Below are 18,006 nucleotides of genomic sequence, written 5' to 3' on the forward strand. Positions count from 1 at the left end.
TTTAAGCTTAATATTGAAGAAAGGGCGAGGAAAGCAACGGTAGCTTTATACTCGTGCAAAAAGGCAATAGGGAAAAAGTGGGGACTAAAATCAAAAATTTTACATGGCTATACACGGCAGTGGTTAGACTTATAATGCTATATGGTGTTGTAGTCTGGTGGCCGGCACTTCACCAGCCGACAAGTTTAGACAAAGTTCAGCGTATGGCGTGCTTGTGTATCTCAGGTGCATTCAGCAAGACAGGAACAAACTCCCTTATTGTCATACTGCATCTATTGCCTTTAGACATTTTGGCAAAACAGTCAGCTGCAACAACGGCTGTGCGGTTGCGTGAGCTATCGCTGTGGTCGGAAAAAAGTTACGATCACAGTTCGGTCCTCAAAATAATGCCAGATGTGCCTAACGTATTGGATTACACTTTGGCGAGTCCACTTTTCGACAAAAAGTTTGAGACTCTAATTCCCAACAGTGAGGCGTGGTGTACACGGACCCCGGGGAATAAAAGATATATAGATTTCTACACTGATGGCTCCAAATAGGATGGCCAAGTGGGTTTCGGAGTTTATTCTAAAGATCTGGAACTTCGAATAGCGAAAAGATTACCTGATCACTGTAGTGTTTTTCAGGCTGAAATATTAGCAATAAGAGAGATGGCGAATTGGCTGAGAAGTAATGTTCCAAAAAATGTGGGCACTAATATATACTCAGACAGTCAACCTGCAATAAAATCCTTGGACTCTGTGTTCCGCAACTCGAAAACGGCCATCGACTGCCGCAAATCTCTCAATGAGATGGCTGAGCAGCACAATATTCACCTAATATGGGTGCCTGGCCATAGGAACATACCGGGGAACTGCAAAGCAGATGAGCTAGCAAGGCTAGGAACTACCTTACATATTCCAGGGGAACTAGAATCTGTTGGTATGCCTCTGGCTACCTGCAAGCACTTACTGCGTGAGAAGGCTGTCATGATGGCAAATGTTCGATGGGACAATTGTAAGGGTTGTAACGACACTAAGCAAATATGGCCCCATTTAAACTTAAACCGCACACTAGATATGCTAGTGTTCTCGAGACGCCAGATATCACTCCTGATATCTGCTATAACGGGTCGCTGCTTGATAGGCGATTTTGAAAAAACTATTGGTGCGAAGTATAATGACTATTGTATGAGCTGTCATGATGTGGAGGAAAAGGAATCAATTAAACACCTCTTGTGTGAGTGTCCTGCATTTTGTGTAATGCGTAAGCAAATTTTAGGGGCATATAGCTTCAGATTACTGGCGGACCTGGAAAACGTTAACTTAAGCAGTCTGCTAATGTTTTTGGAACAATCTGGTTGGTTCAACAGAAGAAAATAATCGAGAAGGTTCAACGGTTAGAACTAGAAGTGCCCATATGTAATAGATACTTTTAGTTAGTGTGGTATCACAATGGACTGAATAGTCTAAGTGAGCCTGAATCTTAATCGGGGTGCCACTTTAACCTAACCTACTAATAAAGAGGAACTAGACTTTGTTTTTATACATTTTACTGTTTAATTTATCACTGTTTCCCTCTTCTTTCATTTTTCTGAAGATATTTTTTTATGAAGATCACTTTTTAATTTTTATATATTTGCCACTGTTTTTTTTATTTCATTTGTCTCAATAAACTTACTCGTCGTACGTTCCGATTTCTTTTGACGAACCAAGAAAAACAATTGCGCCCATAATAGCAAGATGATAAACAAAACACATGTCCACACATACATAAAATGCTGCTCTCAAGGCAAAAACACATGCTGTTTTTTTCAAATTTCTATTCTCTTGGTTCCGAATGCATATTCTCTTTGCTCCGAATACTCATTCTAATATTCAAATTAAATAATATTTAGACTGAAGCATATCAAAGATTTGGCGAAGCCTCATTAACATGCCAAGCGCATAGCCAAAACAAATGATCCCATAAAACAGTTTTCCGAAACAACCTACAAGCAGTTTCACAGAAATTGATCCCTTTCGATTCTCTCGCTGTGTTATGTTGATATCTTTCGCCAACCCTCCCGGTTTCCATCTCTATTTCTTTCTCTATACTCTCTCTCTGTCGCTCTCTGAATAAAATGTCACTACATATATATGTTTACTCGAAATTTGTAAATTTATATATGTTTACATTCACACATATTATTTTTATGAAACATTCATGTCCCAAACATAATATATTCTAACATATTAACATATATGTCCCAAATTTGTAGTGCTAGTTTAGGAACACTACATGTTTGCACTTAAATATATTGTGTTTAAAAAATTGTGCCCGAAACACATTTTGTTTACATCGGACCATATGAAAAACGTATTTTTCTAACAGTGTAGAGATTCGAATTTTGCCGCTAAAATGAAAAATAATTTTTGCGGGAAAACTCGAACCTAATGCCCGCTTTTATGTTTTAAAGTGTCCGTCAACTCTTCTTGGACTACTTATTAATAAAGAGGGACTAAACTTTGTTTTTATACATTTTACTGTTTAATTTTTCACTATTTCTCCCGTTTTTCAAGGAGGTATATACATTAGGGTGTCCAAATAACCGGTTTTTTTTGAAAAGACGGGTTTCGGTTTATCTGATTTTCGGTTTATTAATTTTGTTCAAAACCGGTTAAAACCAAAATTATAAAAATTAGTGAAAATGGGTTTTAAATACTCATTTCATTCAAATTCATTGTAATAAAATTAATAATAAAATTAATATAGAACATTGACAGTAATAATGAATGTCGTTAAGGTGCTCCTTTTGCGCTGAAAATACTTGTTGACTGATTGTAAAGGGTGATTTGTTAAGAGCTTGATAACTTTTTTTTAAAAAAAACGCATAAAATTTGCAAAATCTCATCGGTTCTTTATTTGAAACGTTAGATTGGTCCATGACATTTACTTTTTGAAGATAATTTAATTTAAATGTTGACCGCGGCTGCGTCTTAGGTGGTCCATTCGGAAAGTCCAATTTTGGGCAACTTTTTCGAGCATTTCGGCCGGAATAGCCCGAATTTCTTCGGAAATGTTGTCTTCCAAAGCTGGAATAGTTGCTGGCTTATTTCTGTAGACTTTAGACTTGACGTAGCCCCACAAAAAATAGTCTAAAGGCGTCAAATCGCATGATCTTGGTGGCCAACTTACCGGTCCATTTCTTGAGATGAATTGTTCTCCGAAGTTTTCCCTCAAAATGGCCATAGAATCGCGAGCTGTGTGGCATGTAGCGCCATCTTGTTGAAACCACATGTCAACCAAGTTCAGTTCTTCCATTTTTGGCAACAAAAAGTTTGTTAGCATCGAACGATAGCGATCGCCATTCACCGTAACGTTGCGTCCAACAACATCTTTGAAAAAATACGGTCCAATGATTCCACCAGCGTACAAACCACACCAAACAGTGCATTTTTCGGGATGCATGGGCAGTTCTTGAACGGCTTCTGGTTGCTCTTCACTCCAAATGCGGCAATTTTGCTTATTTACGTAGCCATTCAACCAGAAATGAGCCTCATCGCTGAACAAAATTTGTCGATAAAAAAGCGGATTTTCTGCCAACTTTTCTAGGGCCCATTCACTGAAAATTCGACGTTGTGGCTCGTTAGTAAGTCTATTCATGATGAAATGTCAAAGCATACTGAGCATCTTTCTCTTTGACATCATGTCTGAAATCCCACGTGATCTGTCAAATACTAATGCATGAAAATCCTAACCTCAAAAGAATCACCCTTTAGATATCCGACTATAGTTTTCTAAAAGAAAATTTTTCTTTTCTGAGGACCGACATTTTATGGTGTTTTCTTTTCTGAAAAAAGTGCTTTGCCTTCATTTTGTCTGTACAGAATGCGCATTTTTAAAATGTTACCAGCAACCTAAAAAAATGCTATCATTTCAGCGGGCAGAAAAGAATTCGAAGAATGAAACAGAGCAATCGCAGCACTCTCGTTTGTTGGCAGTGCTGAAAATGCCCGTAATTTGCCTCTATGCGTGGCCCTATTTTCACAACAGAATTCGAAGCCTTTTCGCACTTTTGCCAGTTTTTTTTAGAAAAGAACCTAAAAAGTAAATTTTCGGGGCAAAATGCAAAAAAAGTGCGCATTTTTAACAAGAAAAGAAAACGCCATTAGACAAACAACATTGCCTTTACAAGCAAATAAAAAAAGATTTGAGGCAATGTCACAACGCTTCTAATAAATTCGGGTTGATTTGCGCTCAAAGAAAGAACTTTACAATTAAGTTGAATGTCGTTTGACTAAAATCTCTTCATTTACTTAGTAAAACTGTGTTGAAAGTACCCTACGGGAAATGGATCAACCCAAGGACCGGTACAGGGTTAGTACCCGGTGTGTATGCACCAGTCTCAGTTCTGGTCCAAGCGTATGGAATGGACCGGTCTCTTTAACATGGGTTTGTCATTGTCTGGGAAAATGTACACTTTAGGACACAACTTGGGGTCATCCCAAAGGACACGTCCTGGAACTTAGTAGGACTACCTTATAGACAACTGCTCATGAAACAGTCTGGGATAAACTTTTAGGACCCTGTTTCGATCCGTATCGCACCAGAAAGGAATATGTTGAACAAAAAAGTAATTCTGATAGTTGTATTGTAGTAAAAGTGTGGATTCAAAAAGATTTTAATATCACTTAGTGGCAATTTGCACTAATTTCCCGTAGGGTAGTCATTTGTTTATCACCTTCAGTATATCTCTGCAAAAAGTTCCACTTTTGGAAGAAATATATGAAAAATAGAGAGAAATTTCGTTGACCGGTTAACCGATGGTCAAAACAAAACGGTTTTCGCGATTAACCGAAAATGCCGATTTTTTCATTATTCGGTTTCGGTTTTGGACACCCTAATAGCCATCTTAAGTGAATTCACAGTGCTGTAGTTTGTCTGCACACCGTAGATGGCTCTTTTTTCGTCTGCAATTGGGTGATTTTTTAATTTGGATATAATTTGTTTTCTTTCCTTTGTTCTCTTGATGAAACACCAAATATTGGGAAAAAATATAAAATTCTATACATGCACACATTTTTTGTAATGCAAATTGATTGATTTATACAGTTATTCTTGTCTTCCAAAAAGAAATTGAGTTATTTGACTCATAGACCAATTAAGGTATAGACATCTCAAGTGAATTCACAGCGCTATAGTTTGTCTGCACACCGTGGAAGGCTCTTTTTTCGTCTGCAATTGAACGATTTTTTAATTTGGCTTTAATTTGTTTTCTTTCCTTTGTTTTATTGGTGTAACACCAAATATTGTAAAAGCATATAAAATTCTACACATGATTTGCACGGTAATTCTCGTTTTCCAAAAATAAATTGAGTCACTTGACTGCGCAATTGAGCGGAATGACTGCACACTGCAAATAAACAAAATCATTGTGAATTATCAAATGATGTCTTTATATTTTCTTGGTCTATGCTCTCAAGGCAAAAATATATGCTGTTTTTTCAGATGTCTATTCTCTTTGCTCCGAATACTCATTTTAATATTCAAATAAAATAATATTTAGACTTAAGCATATCAAATTGTTGGTGAAACCTTATTAACCCTTTCACTACCGAAATAAACCTAATGATAAAAACTTTTATTTTTCTTCTTTTTTTACTTGTACTAACAGCATGTAGAACAAAAATTGTAATTTTGAAAACCTACCTCAATTACTTCAAGAGCTATATGAGCTTGTTCTGAAAACTTGATTCTTGAATTGTGACCTTACGAAATGGCCTTATGAAAATAAGCGCTATTTGGCCTATAATATCTTCCAAAGTGTGAGAAAAAATACAAAAAAGAACCCGTAAAAATATCAGCTATAGTTTTTGTATAAAGGCCGGTACTCTGTTCGGTTTTCGCGTTGAAACTCCATACAAAACCAAAAAATGCGAAAAATTTGCAAAATTGTTTCCATTTGTGATACTTTGTTTTTTCGTGTTGAAAAACTGACGTTTATAGCACGGCGCCATTTGCAATGTGAATTAAGAAATAATTTATTTATTAAAAACTATTTGTGCGTGTTTATAAATCAAACACGGACCATATTTTTGTTCCGAAACTATACAAAGGATCAAAGGAATAGCAGATCAATTGCCCAAGGAAAAATAAAATGTTATTTTGTAAAAACAAGCAACAACCACCAACTTAATCCAATATCGCTCCCTGTAAAATAGCGCTCCAAGCTACCTAAAAAAACGCCGCTTTCTATGTGCGAAATAATGGTTTCCGTAAAAATTTTTCGCAAGAATGAACATAGTACCGGCCTTAAATGTCCATTTACTAGAAACATACAGTACAAAAATTGTCTCAAATTTTCGTATTTTTCGTTTCTTGTTAAAGAAGTTTATAAAAATGTATTTCAGACCTCACCAATATGGAGCTGATTTAGATGAAAGCCTCTACATTAAACTAACATCGAGAAATAAATCGAAACTAAGTGGGAAAATAGAATTTGGTGTCTTTTTCGAATGTCCTTCTAAGTGGACATCAGTAGTGAAAGGGGTAATATGCCAAGGGCATAGCCAAAACAAATGAACTCATAAAACAGTTTTCCAAAACAACATATAAGCAGTTTCACAGAAATTGCTCTCTTTTGATTCTCTCGCTTATATTTTTGGTCAACACTCCCGGTTTCCATCTCTATTTCTTTCTCTATACTCTCTCTCTCTGTCGCACTCTGAATAAATTATCCCAACATATACACTGATGTTCAAAACATTTGGAACCACATTCCCTGTTGAAAATAAATCATAATTATAATGAAAATAAAAATACTAAAACCAAACTTTTAATGCAATGCTAATTAGTTCAATTTTGAAGATTTAATTGAATAAGGGAACTATCGCCAAAGACTTTTTGATAATTTATAAAATAATTTAAAAATAAGAGTTTTCACCTGTTCAAAACATTTGCAACTAATATTAAGTGTCACATATATTTAAATAAGAATTAAGAATTTTTAATACTAGGATAATAAAAATAAATGCTAAGTGCCCAGATCTTCCAACACTTTGCCGGGCTATAACATATTCTTAAGTTAGTGGACTGTATTATATAATTACATTCTAATGAATCTATAATCATTAACGTATTATTTTGTAATACCTAATTTAGAAATAATCTTTACATAATCATTGTGGTAACAATGTTTCCAAATCTAGACTTTACTTCCATAAAGTATGAAATGAAATAATCTATTGTTATTTTTAGCAGATTGACGTAGAGCCAACTTCTGATGTCTGCTTTCTTGTTAAAGAACCAACACTGCTCAAAGGTTTGGAGCATAGGATTTGCGCTGTCATCCTGTTGCGAGCTCCAAAGTATAGACGCCCGTCACGGTCAGGCTCCTTCGGGATCTTCTTTTTCCGGCGCCATCGCATCACCATCCCTCTACTTTTCACTCTGGCAGTGAGTGATTTTCTTCCTTCTTTGCGAATGGAGTTTTGCCGTCCTTCCCTCATATCCATCACTTTGGCGGCAAGTGAGATGAGCCTGCGCTTTAGTCCAAATTCGAGTGATTGTTCTTCTTCTTTAGTCTCCACCAACCAATTATTTTTGTTCAAATTAGAAATGTCCAATTCATCATCTTTTATATTTGGTTGATATTTAGTTGGATGTCTGCTTGCATATTCGTTAACATCTGACTCCATCTGATTTTCCTTTCTTTTTAAGGGAGTTCTTAATGTTGAGATATTCTTCTCGTGTATATTTTCTGTTTGAGCCAGATCTTCCACTTTCAACGGGAGGTAATCTATTAACTTTTTGATATTCTATACCTCGTTAAGAGGCTGTGCAAGGCTTTCACAATATTCTTTGGCATGGAAAAGATCAGCCTTTTCTTCTTTCAACACCAGTAGCTTTCGCTCCAAATTAACATAAAAATCAGCATATCCGGATCTTCATTTTGAAGAACTTCTTTTCTTGCTTGGTCAATCAAGAGCTGCTGTTGGTTCCTTAGCTTGATTTGCAATTCTTCTTCTGCTTGGCTCCATACTTTGGTGATCGTCTCATTTCTTCGACTTTCATTTTTCTTCTCCAGTCCATTGAAGGAATTTTCAAATTCCGACGGACTGAGCTTCCACTTAATGTCTCATCCATTGCTGCATCCTTTCGGTTAGCGCCGCCATTTGTTCCATGCTTGTCCACTGGTTTTTCTTTACTTGATTTAGCCCCTTTTACTTAATGTTACTTTTGCCTTTTTGACGTAAGTTGATTTTTGCCGTTTTTGGCGTTATTTTATATTTTTGTCCCTTTGGCGTTTATTTTTTATTTTTGCCCTTCTGGCCTTTATTTTGTTTATTTTTACCCCCTTGGCGTTTATTTTGTTTTTGCCCCTTTGGCATTTATTTTTATTTGTGCCCCTTTGGCGTTTATTCTATTTTTGCCCTTTTGGCGTTTATGTTTTATTTTAATTTTCCTTCCGCCCTTTTGGCTTTTGGATTTTTGTTTTCCTTCTCTGATCTTTTTCTCGGAAGAAAGTTATTTTTTCTGTCCCGTTGTTGAAGCCACGGGAATGCTTCTTCTCTGATATAGTTTATCGGAGTGAGGGGGAAAACTCAGTTTTATATTAACCAATTATCCGGCTCGAAGGACCAAATATTGGATTAATTACCAAACAAGACGAGTACACTTTTGATACTGATTTATTTACCAAAATATTCTTCCATATATACATTTACAAATTAAACTGCCTGTGCATCAGACCAACTGATCGTCGCACACAGCTATCTGTTATCTATTTTAGGCCTGTTTTCTTTTAGCACTGGATACCCTACGCCGTGAAGGACTAAAAGAAATCAGAGTACTCGTTTATCCACGACATCTCAAAAAATATGCAACACTGTCATCATCTGTTTAAAAACAATCACAGAAAATAAGTGAAATCTTGCATTTGAATGTATGAAATGCTCAAATAGTAATAAATATTTACTGCTGTGATTATTTATGACACTGTACCACTTTGAATTTTATGTTTTTCGATAAATTAGTCACAATAAATTGCTAAAGAAGCGTCACTTTATCAAAATACAATCTGGCAACATCGGCGCGACTTGCACTGATGGGTTGTTCTGGGTAGAACACCAGTGCAACGATGTTCTGGATAGCCCATACAGTTCTAAAAGAAAACAGCACTTTTGTTACATTAAGATCCCACACACATGCGCTCTTATCAGCTAGTACAATGATTTTATGGCGATCCTAAGTAAACAAATGCATCTCTAATCTCTATCTAATGATAGGGACTATCATTAGATACCCAGCAAAAAATGGAGCACTATTTCAGCAGGATTGTAAGGGAGAGAGGCAGTACCAACTGCTTACAAAACAACCGAATCAGCGCTGATTTTTGTGGGAGATGTCCCGATTTAGAGCAGCTTCTATATAGCGCTGATATAATTGCTCATTTTAATAGAAATATTGCTCAAATGTGAGCAATATTGTTATTGGTATGAAGGAAAACAGCACTACCTTTCGCGCATCTATACTGCATGAATTGGTTGCAATAACGTAAACGAATGATCATAAACTATTTTGATTACTCGTTTACGTTATTGCCGCCGATACATGCAGTGTGGATGCACTGCCTACTTTATTGTATACCAAAAAGCGCAACTAAATTTTACTGCTGAAATATTTTTTGCTTGGTAGCCCCTTCTTGGAAATAAGTTATTTTTAAAATGTTTGAATAATCGCACTGCGACTTCTAATGCTATACATCTGATCGTTATGATTGATATACGCAGTTGAATTTAATTTTTTACTTCTTTAGATGATATTTGGTTGAATTGCTGCATAGCTCTTTTGATTGTATGATCTTGTTTTGGCGTAGTCTTAGGTTTTCTTCTACCCCAGTGTACAGTGTACTCTTCAAAAATGCATTTTTGCGATACTTCAACTTTAAAATCGTGATATTTGGCTTTTTATTATGTTGATTATGCTTATTGTCGGTCATATTACAGAGCGCACGGTAGTTGCAAATGTTTTGAACAGGTCGGATCATCCGATTCTTTACCATTCGGTAACAGCCCATTCATTTTCCCAATAAGAATTTGGAAATATCACTCCATAAAGATTATTTTTTAAGTGGAAGCTAAACAATATAGTTATTATTATGGGAGCTTAGATTAACTAGTTGCAATTGTTTTGAACAACACTGTATATGTTTACTCGAAATGTGTACATTTATATATGTTTACATTCACACATATTATGTTTATGAATAATTTATGTCCCAAACATAACATATTCTAACATATTAACATATGTGTCCCAAACATTTAATGCTAGTTTAGGAACATTACATTTTTGCATTTAAATATATTGTGTTTAAAAAATTCTGCCCGAAGTACATTTTGTTTATACCTGAACATTTGAAAAACATGTGTTTCTAACATTGTAATTATGAGCCGACATGTACCAAATTGTGCAAGGTTGTTGGAAGATCGGATGAAATGCTCCAACAAGAGGCTCCGCAAATATTGGGGTCGCTTTATATGGGGGCTATACCTACAATACGACCTACATCAGTAACAACTACTTGTGCCAAGTTTCAAGTCAATAGCTTGTTTCGTTAGGATGTTAGTGTGGTTTTCACAAACGGACGGACCGATGCACAGTGGTTCCAAATCTCTTCTTTTTAAAAAATTATGTAACATTTGAACGGATAAAGATATTAACATAATTTTCTTTGTATGAAAGCTCAGGTGTTTTCCTCTAGGTTTACAGATTTGTGGGTGAAAATGAGGCTCATCAGTATTTTTTTTCGCTTGAATTCTGGATTCTGTGATTGCAATATGTTTACCAATTTCATTAAATTCAATGTGTTCCCCTTTTAGTAATAGTGTGATTCTACTTGTTAAATGTCAAAAGATTCTTCTTCCTTTTCACTATCATATGTAATTAAATCTCTCATAAAAATACGTGGTACTTAATAAATATATGAATCTTTACATTGTAGAGATGTTCCCATGATGTTTATACTTCCATTAAAATCCAAAACAAACAATAAATTTGGAAAATTAAAGCATATACATTTGTTTTTTAGCTGAAAATAAAAAACTACTAAACGAATCTTATGACTTCGATATATCGATATTAGTTCATTGACTCCATTCAATACACGTTTGCAAACTTTTTATGTCAGCTGCATAGCCAACTCTGCTCTCAGCTCTTGGTGTTTGCTGTACTACCTCTCTATTATATTCTATATATCCTTGATGCGTTTGCATATTCCGTACTTTATAGAAAATTACAAACAATTTATCACATTTTTACAACCGCTGCTGATCTGATCGCTATGTTGTTTATGATTCACATTCACTTATTAGACAAGGTCAGTTCTTGTGGAAGTGTACTCAACATAAATAAAGGCTGCCACAGGACACTCAAAGCATCAAATGAATACCATCAGCAGTAATATGCTTTTATTCCACCCCATAAGAAAAACACACACCACTAAACAAGTCAACGAAACTGATGTAAATAACTAAAACGAATCATAAATGTGTGGGGATGCCGTGGAAAATATACTTACGTTTAACAATCTATACAATTAATTCATACGAATTGCTTTGAAGTACACCTCACCAAAAAATGTATTCACAGTTCTATGCTCATTTCGAATTTATGCGAATTTCGGAGTGCTTTGGTATTACGCTACAAAATATACTCAATTATTTGCGATATTTTGTTCAACATTCATTTTTCTTATGTCCTTTCGTATGATTTACCGTCGCGAAGCCAGCATTTAGCAAATATAAGAATTAAATTATGATTTTATGTTTTCACTGTATTTAGTTTAGATATTGTACATTTTAAAAAGTTGCACGCAATGCGCATGTTCACTTCACGTGTCTTATCAAACAATTCCTACATGTGAGCGAAAACTTGTGTTTTACTACAAATAGGTTAAAGTTACTCACGTTGGCCTCGGTAGGTAACCAAATAAAAGTCGTTAAAAGCGATTGCAATGTTATGTATTATGTTACAGATTAGAAACCGGATAAACGGTTATACTCGAGTACGATTGAAACATTTTGATATTTAATAAGACTCAACTAAAGTGGAGTTTTGCTCATAAGCTTTCTCCAAACATAATAATTCCATAAACTAAAATAAAGTTAAATTGGCTCACTTTTTTTGTGTTGGTCTACCATTTTTCTTACCCTAGACGATTATGTCCCATTAGTGTCGCTACCATTATAGAAAAACCATGTAACCGCATTAGTCCATTTAAACGGTTATATGTTAGTTAGAGGATTAGTTGATACACAATATTTGAAATATAAAAAAAATATTAAGTGAAAAATCCAGATTTTTCATGTTTATTACTTTCCCACACAAAAAGTACGCACTAATACTCCAATTTAAATTTACAACTTCATAGCTACATGTGTCTGCGTCGTCAGAGTCTATTTTTTGTTGTTGATAGATTTTACAACGGAAGTACGAAGTATGTGTTGTATACGAGGGCTGTTCAGAAACTTCTTAGCCTACCAATGAAAGAGAATACACTCAAAAAAAAGGGAATTTAACTTTATTTTAGTTCATGGAATTATTATGTTTGGAGAAAGTTTCCTTTACTCTAATAATTTTTTGTTTACGTTAGTTAAATTAACTAAAACCGAGGAAAAAATAAACTCAAAGGAAGCATAATGATTAACTAAATTCGCACCTTCCACAAAATAGTTCAGAATTTCTTTAAATTTGTAAATTTTACCAAAAATGCGTCCATCATGAACTTCGTATATCACTATAGTTTTTCCTTCAAACTACAAAATTTTCTTTAACAAGTGAAAAAACTTAGTTATGTCTAATAAATTTTCTTGAATTTGTCGAAAAATATTTACTTATTTTTATGATATCGGCGTGATGCCAACGTTTGTAATACTGTTTAGTTAAAATTTTCTACAAATATTCAAAATTGTCTAAACCAAAACTTTTTTTACTGGTGGGTTCACTGTTTTTTCAGTGTAGTTAGTTTTTCAAACATATTTTTATTTTTCAAAATAGTCTCCTGAAACTTCAATACACTTAGTCCAACGCTTTTCTAGCAATTCTATCCCTTGATTAAAATAGTTTTCCTCAAGGTCTTCAAAATACTGGTTTACAACTGTAATTGCATCTTCATTTGAGGTAAAACGCTTACCAGCAAGGATTTTTTTTAGATTTGGGAACAAGTAAAAGTCACTGGGAGCTAAATCAGGAGAATAAGGTGGGTGGTCAAGCAACTCATACTATAATTCGTTGATTTTAGCCATTGTTAAAACACTTGTGCGCTGGTGCGTTGTCTTGTTGAAAAATTTTTGTGTTGTAAGCCAGCCCAGTCAGAAAAAAACCATCGGAAAAGCGTTTTGAACGGTTGATACACGGTGGGAAAGAGCGTTGTTACAACCCCAAAATGATAACATCATTCCACGGTGTATACACACAAAAAAATAATTCTTTCCCCCCAAACGAAATTTTAGACAAACAAATTTCGTTTCTCATTTGCTTTTCGCTGTAAGGAGGTGCATTTGGAAGAAAAGTATATACTTTTTGTGATAAACCTTTATTCTTTTCCAGGATGTAAAAACAATTTCATAAAGACAAACTCAAAAAAAAATTGTTTTCTTGCAAATTGCATTTTCCCTCACATCTTTCTCACATCCACGAGGTTTTTTAGTTCTTAACACCTTTTCCTGTAATACCAAGAATGTAGAAGAAATTATACGATTTTATAAATTTTTAAAATTTTTTTACCTTTCGCCTGGACGGAGAATCGAACCGCGGACCATGCACTTTGTAAGCCAACACACTAACCACTGAGCTATGTACCTGTTATGGTCATCAATAGATAAATATCCATATAAGTTATATTTATATAGCATAGCTTGCGGCGCCCACGAACCGAATAAACAAAGTTTATTTAACAGAAACAAACATTTAGTTTGGCACCGTGGAGCAGTGGTTGCTACGTCCGACTTGCATGCCAAGGGTCGTGGGTTCGATCCCTGCTTCGACCAAAGTTTTTTTAGTTTTTTTTTTTACATATATTGCAGATATGTGCGGAAGATTCTGAAAAAAATGTTCAACATTACATTGTAGTATAGCAAATTTTGAACTAAAAAATGTGTCTTATTAAAGATCTAAAGTCAGAAAAGAACAGTGTTTGATATAAACGAAATGGACTGTGTTGTTGTTTCAAAAATAACTTTTTTTTATTGAAAAAATAAAAATTTTGTAACAAACGAATTTTTTTGGTGATAAAGGTTGAAAATTTTCGAAGCAATTCAAAAAACTCTAACAACAGAAAAACGTTTTCCAAACGTTTTTTTTCTTTGCGTCAAAGCGTCATGAAAACAATATTTTATACGCTTGTCCGATGGTTTAACGAACGCTTTTACAACCATTAAAAAGCACTGAAAAACAACATTTCATACGTCTTTCCAATTGTTTCTAGAATGCTTAAGGAGGGTTAGAATTATAATTTTCCAGTACCTTAAAACCGCTATTGAAACAAAACAACATTAGTGTTTTACACTTTACAAAGGAACATCAGAAAACTTAACAATTAATAGGAAAAATACATAATTAAGATTGACATTTCTAATTGGTAAAAAAATTATTTTAATATGGTCAAAAATGATCATATTACGTCAAGGTCAAATACCTCTTAATATTCCTCCAGCCCCGTCTCTAGTAGAGGAATTGTAGCCTCAGCCTCATTTTCAAATCTGTTTAACAAAAAATCTATAAAAAAATGATTAGTAAATTTTCCAAGAGTGAATTTTGAACTATTACACCCTCAAAAAAAAAATCGCTTCCTTAACATATGTTCCAAACATATTTTGCAGGAAGCACATATATTATTGGATACTGCCGAAACATTAATAAGTTTGTTTTATGTGAACATATTATATGTTTGGATGCATTTTGAGCCCAAAAATATTATATGCTTGGAAGAAATTTTCCAAAGACGATTGTACTCATTCCCCAACATACTCGTCATTTTCACTTCCACGAAATATTTTAGTTCTTGGCACCTTTTTTTGTACATGTGTCTGCGTCGACAGAGTCTATTTTTTGTTGTTGATAGATTTTACAACGGAAGTACGAAGTATGTGTTGTATACGAGGGCTGTTCAGAAACTTCTTAGCCTTCCAATGAAAGAGAATACACTCAAAAAAAAGGGAACTCTCTATTTCACTAAAGCCAATTTAACTTTATTTTAGTTCATGGAATTATTATGTTGTCACTTCCACAAAATATTTTAGTTCTTGGCACCTTTTTCTGTAATACAAATAATGTTGAAGAAATTATTCACTTTTATAAATTTTTAAAATTTTACCTTTCGCCTGCACGGAGAATAGAACAGAGGACCATACAGTTTGTAAGCCAACACACTATCCACTGGGCTACGTAGCTGTTATAGTCACCAGTAGATAATTATCGTTATAAGTTACATTTATATAGCATAGTTTGCAGCGCCCACGAGCCCACGCAAACATAACATTATTTAAAAGAAAATACATTTGTTTGCCACGTGGAGCAGTGGTTAGCATGTCTGCCTTGCATGCAAAGGGTCGTGGGTTCAATCCCTGCCTCGGACCGAACACTTTTTTTTATTTACACATTTATATTTATACTATATTAAATTTTTATAATGAAACTTCGAAATGTGGGTTATTAGAGATTTATAGTCAGTAACAGTGCTTGATATAAACGAAATTGACTGATTTTTGATAAAATATTATTTTTTTTATTGCAAAAATAACAATTTTGTAACAAAAAACTGTTTTTGGTACAAAACTTTAAAATTTGGAAGGAATTCAAAAACTCTAACAAAAGAAGAACGTGGAGTCGAGTATAAACATACATAAATAATTTTATAATATAAACATAAATTTATTTAGGCGTGAACAGTTTTTTAATAGCATTTAACACCATCTAAAATGTCTTTAATTTTTCTTTAATAACTCATTTTGAAGAAAATAAACTTCTTAAATTGTTTTAGCTGCAAAACTCGAACTTAATGCCCGCTTTTATATTTGAAGGTGTCCGTCAACTCCTCGTGGACTACTTATTAATAAAGAGGAACTAAACTTTGTTTTTATACATTTTACTGTGTAATTTTTCACTATTTCCTCCTTATTTCATTTTACTGTCCCAACTCTAAAAAGAGTATAGTGCCCTTTCGTTATTTTTATGAAGACCCCTGATTTCTTTTAACGAACCAAGCAAAAATTGTGCCCATTAAATAATAAAAAATTAAATAATATTTCGAGTTAAGCATATAAAATTTTTGGCCTTATCATAAAACAGTTTTCCGAAACAACATACAAGCGGTTTCACAGAAATTGTTCTCTTTTGATTCTTTCGCTGTGTTATGTTGATATCTTTTGTCAACTCTCCCGGTTTCCATCTCTATTTTTTCTATATATGTTACTCTCTCTGTCGGTTTTAATAAAATATCACAACATATGTATGTTTAGTCGAAATTTGTAAATTTATATATGTTTGCATTCACACACGCAGAGAAGAAACATGATTGTCACAATCATATTCGAAGAGCAAAATAATATGATAGCAGCTATTTTTGCGGCGACCATGTAACATTTTAACCTGCAACCATGTTGGCTCAGTGAACATAGTTCTAAGAAAAATACAATTGTCCTCGTCTAAAATGTTATTATATTGTTAAAAAGAAATTTGTTTCCATTAAAAGACAATGGTCACGATCCAAAATGTTATGTTATTCGTCAAAAATGTTTTTCTTCTAGTTAAAAGAACATGGTCACAACCTAAAATGTTTTGATTTTTATGAAAAAACTTTTTTCGTCGTCGAAAAAAGGACGCCACTTGAGAAAAGAAAACACAAAATCAACTTTATTTATTTGTTTTTATTTATTTATAAACTAATTCATTGTTTATTTGTATTTATAATGTCGTGCAAGCAAACATCACATATTTTTACACACTAGTTTGGTTCAATTTCAACAATAAGTAATCATTCCATATTTACTTCGTGCCCATCAAATGTACAAACGCAGACATGATGTGACTGCAAATAAAAATAAATTATACCATATATCAAAATGCAGAACAAAAACCAGGTACATTCTTTTCAATTACACTTTCCTTTTTTGTATTCACATAAATCCACGTGCCATTTCTGAATAAATAAATTAACACAAAACACAATAATTCCGTATTCTCCGTCCATTCCAAGAAACAATCAACACACGACTGACGCGCAAAATGAAAATCGTGTGTAACTGCAAAAAAGTAAAAAAAAATTGAATGGTCAGGTACATGATTTTCCTGACCATATAATGGTGTCAAATTCTATCATTTAAATAATACAACATGTTTGCGGCATTTGAGAACCATTTAAATGCTTATTGCCAACATATATTTTTCTCCGCTCGAAAATTATTTTTACAAAGACAAAATACATGGTTTTCGCGACAATTACATACTCTAAATAAGCATTAAATGGATGCGGCAACCATGCCAAAACATCTTTTTTCTGTGCGTGCACATATGATTTTTATGAAACATTCATGCCACAAACATAATATATTCTAACATATTACCATATGGCGTTTTAGCACTCCTACTGCGACGGCTGTGTTTATAGTTGCTCCCAGGAAAAACTAAAATTTCGTTTGTTTACATTGAATTTGGCCATCTGATTGGGTGTTGGATTAAAATTGGCATATCCACAGCATCCTCTCATTGAAAAAAATTTCACTTGTGACACTGAGTAAGTGTAATATTTTTAATTTAACACATTTAAGATTTGAAGAATCTTAAAAGAAAACTATTAAAAAACACTCAAAGCCAGATAGAGACGGCAAAATCACTTGTGCTGCTGAATATTGATCACAAATTCTGACAGTATCAGCTGGTCTTGTCTCTCAAATAGTGGTTGAGATCAACAGAGTTGCTCCAAATAGTACTATACAATATACGGTGTCGGTAATGCAGTTAATGATGGTGCGTACTCACAATACG

The 18,006-nt window shown here is 34.0% G+C and overlaps 1 protein-coding gene across 1 annotated transcript in view; it reads right to left on the reverse strand.

The window, feature by feature from the left end:
- Nucleotides 1-11,908, reverse strand: part of dpr19 (defective proboscis extension response 19) — a 305,876-nt gene extending 293,968 nt beyond the window's left edge. The window contains exon 1 of the mRNA XM_075294596.1: nt 11,543-11,908. The gene's annotated coding sequence lies outside the window, so the exon portion shown is untranslated. The remainder of the gene's footprint in view (nt 1-11,542) is intronic.
- Nucleotides 11,909-18,006: the final 6,098 nt, after the last annotated feature.

The sequence above is a fragment of the Haematobia irritans genome, chromosome 2 (genome assembly GCF_050003625.1).
Source record: "Haematobia irritans isolate KBUSLIRL chromosome 2, ASM5000362v1, whole genome shotgun sequence".
NCBI lineage: Eukaryota > Metazoa > Arthropoda > Insecta > Diptera > Muscidae > Haematobia > Haematobia irritans.